The following is a 2,572-nucleotide window of genomic DNA, read 5'->3' on the forward strand; positions in this document are numbered from 1 at the left end:
AATGGATGCTCTGGTCCTGCCCTGCGGCAGTGGGAGGGCCGGTGCGGGCTTCAGGGGTTGCTTAGTGCCTCCTGCTAGAAGGTGAGGATGTCATCCTGTTTGCACGGGGTGGGGGAGATCAGCCGGTGCTGACTCAAGGGAAGAAACGCTCAGATGACGTACAGTGAACGTGTTGAGTGGGTACCTCAGCTTAAAAGTACCCACGAGTGAACAGGCATTCCTTTCCGACTGAGGTGACCTGATGTGTTAACAGTATGCCAACTATGAATCACCTACCAACACAGGCAAATAAAATCACTGGAGTATATGTGTCTAGTGTAGCTTTCATAACCACCAAGGCAAATTCAAAGGCCACAATGAAGAATTTAAAATTCATACAGGAAATTAATTCTCCTGGTAGTTCTGAGCTGTACACGTTCTAATAGAGGTTCAGTGCCTCTGCTGAAGCAATGACAACTCAAAATGTGTTTTCATGTGATTTGGTATGATTGGAGTTGGTGATGTCTGAAAGTTGCACACTGCTTAGAAAATCACTGTTCATAATGGTCGTTACTGCCGCAGTTCACATCAAAGTTTAATATATTGCATTTATACCTCGGTTAGGCTTTCTCAGAGTATGTTTAGCTATTGCAAAAGTAAGGCATTGATAGCAATTAAAATATACAGAACATGCTAAACTGTGGCTTGGAAACACCTTAGTGTAGATAAAGTAGGCTTTAAATGAAAAAAAAAAATCTATGTATCTCTCAGTAAAGTATGGAAGCATACCCTCGTTTCAGAATGGTGGAATAGGAACTTGAGAATCCTTGCAGGATTCAGTGTTGTGCTTAGAAGTGCACTTAATATTTGCTGGCTCACATCTCAGATGCACCTAATCAGTGAAAAGTTTAGAGTTTTTTAGTAACCATCTTCCTTGTTGGTCTTCTAATTCAAACGGGTGAAGCCCTCTATGCAAGCTGCTTGTGGTTTCTGTTACCAGAACAGCAAAACTGAATGCGTCATCTTACATGATACGTGGTTCTGCCTCTGTGCATATTAGCCTAAAGGAGAGTAAAAGTAATGTGTAGATTCATCTGACCTTACTGTAGTATGGAGAGATGTGCTGTCATTTTCTAAACAGTACATACAATTTGTTGTACTTAATTGTACTGTGTAAGCATACTGCTTGTACTGACAGTTTTGCTAATTGCAGTGCTGAAATATTAAGAATGTAAATGTTGACAAAGTTTTGCATACCAAGAAAATCTGAAACTTAAACTTTGTAGCTTTTTTTTTTAATGCTGTATTTATGTTTAATGGGCACATTATTTTCTAGTAAGTTTGCTTTTGCCATCTCAAAAAAAGCTATAGCCCATGTGATACAGAGAGAGATAACTGTAACCACCTTTGTCCTTGGTCTGTACTTGAACTCATATTTCTAATGATGGCCTTTCTTGTTATTTGTATCAGCTGTTCTCTCTAAATTGTTAGTCGGTGATTCTTCATTCTAGTAGTGCTTAGATCCAGTTTGTTTTTTCCTTGGTTGCTATTATAAGGGGGTTTTGTCAGAATAAAGAGAGTAGCAACATAAAAGTGAAGGTATGTGTGTATACATACATACACACACACAGATATATAAAAATGCAAATATTTACATATGCGTCCCTTCACTTTACACACACACACACGCACACACAGAGTATGAAGGAAAAAGGAGGGTAAAGGTCAAAGCTTGGAAATGCTACCCTTAATATATTGGAAGTGTCTGTTCCATTTTCCTTTGCCCCATCTTAGTTATGTATGTTTCTTCATGTTTCCAAGTATAGGTAAGCATATGTCATATAAACCACTGTAAAGTAACATAGAGTCTTACAGATCAGATCAGTGGAAGTTTACAGTAGAAGGCATTATGTATGTATGTTAGCTGGAGAGCCCAGAATTTGCAGAGCCTTTTCAAATATGTTTGTCAGGCCAGCACTTTCAGTGCTAATGGGTGTGTACAAAAAAAAAAAAAGGGGGGGGGAGGTGAGGGTTATATTTTGTTCAGAAGAGCCATGGCTTTGTGGAGTCTTTTCAAATATATATTTTTAGGCCAACAATTTCAGTGATAACCAGTGTGTTTAAGAAAGAAAGAAAAAAAAGTTAAGGGGTATATGTGGTTCAAAAGTATCAGAAGTTTGATTTAACTGCTACTCTGCTACAAGTTTTTTTTTCATTCCTGCCTTTTTTTAATGAGTCTTTTAAGAACAAGATAGTGATGACACACACCTTTGTAACCTCTTGTAAATAAAATGATTTTTCAGTAGTGTATGAACTCTAGATGTCAGTTCAGTAATGGAATCGTAAGATCACACTGGTTTGGAAATCAGGAGTTTTCTACTCTGCTGCTGTATTGGACTAATCACAATAGATCTCTCTCAAATTTTTTTTCTGTTATCCTTCTGACTAGTCCTACAAATATATTTCTAATTTTTTTCTTGAGCTCCCACTATATGCAGTTATTCTCAGTGTTTGCAGACTTTCAGTTAGTTCCTTCAGTAGTCTTACATTAAAAAGTTCAGTTACCACAAATTGTGCTTTATTTTGTTGTAGG

The sequence above is a fragment of the Pygoscelis adeliae genome, unplaced genomic scaffold (assembly GCF_000699105.1).
Source record: "Pygoscelis adeliae isolate BGI_AS28 unplaced genomic scaffold, ASM69910v1 Scaffold156, whole genome shotgun sequence".
NCBI classification, from domain to species: domain Eukaryota; kingdom Metazoa; phylum Chordata; class Aves; order Sphenisciformes; family Spheniscidae; genus Pygoscelis; species Pygoscelis adeliae.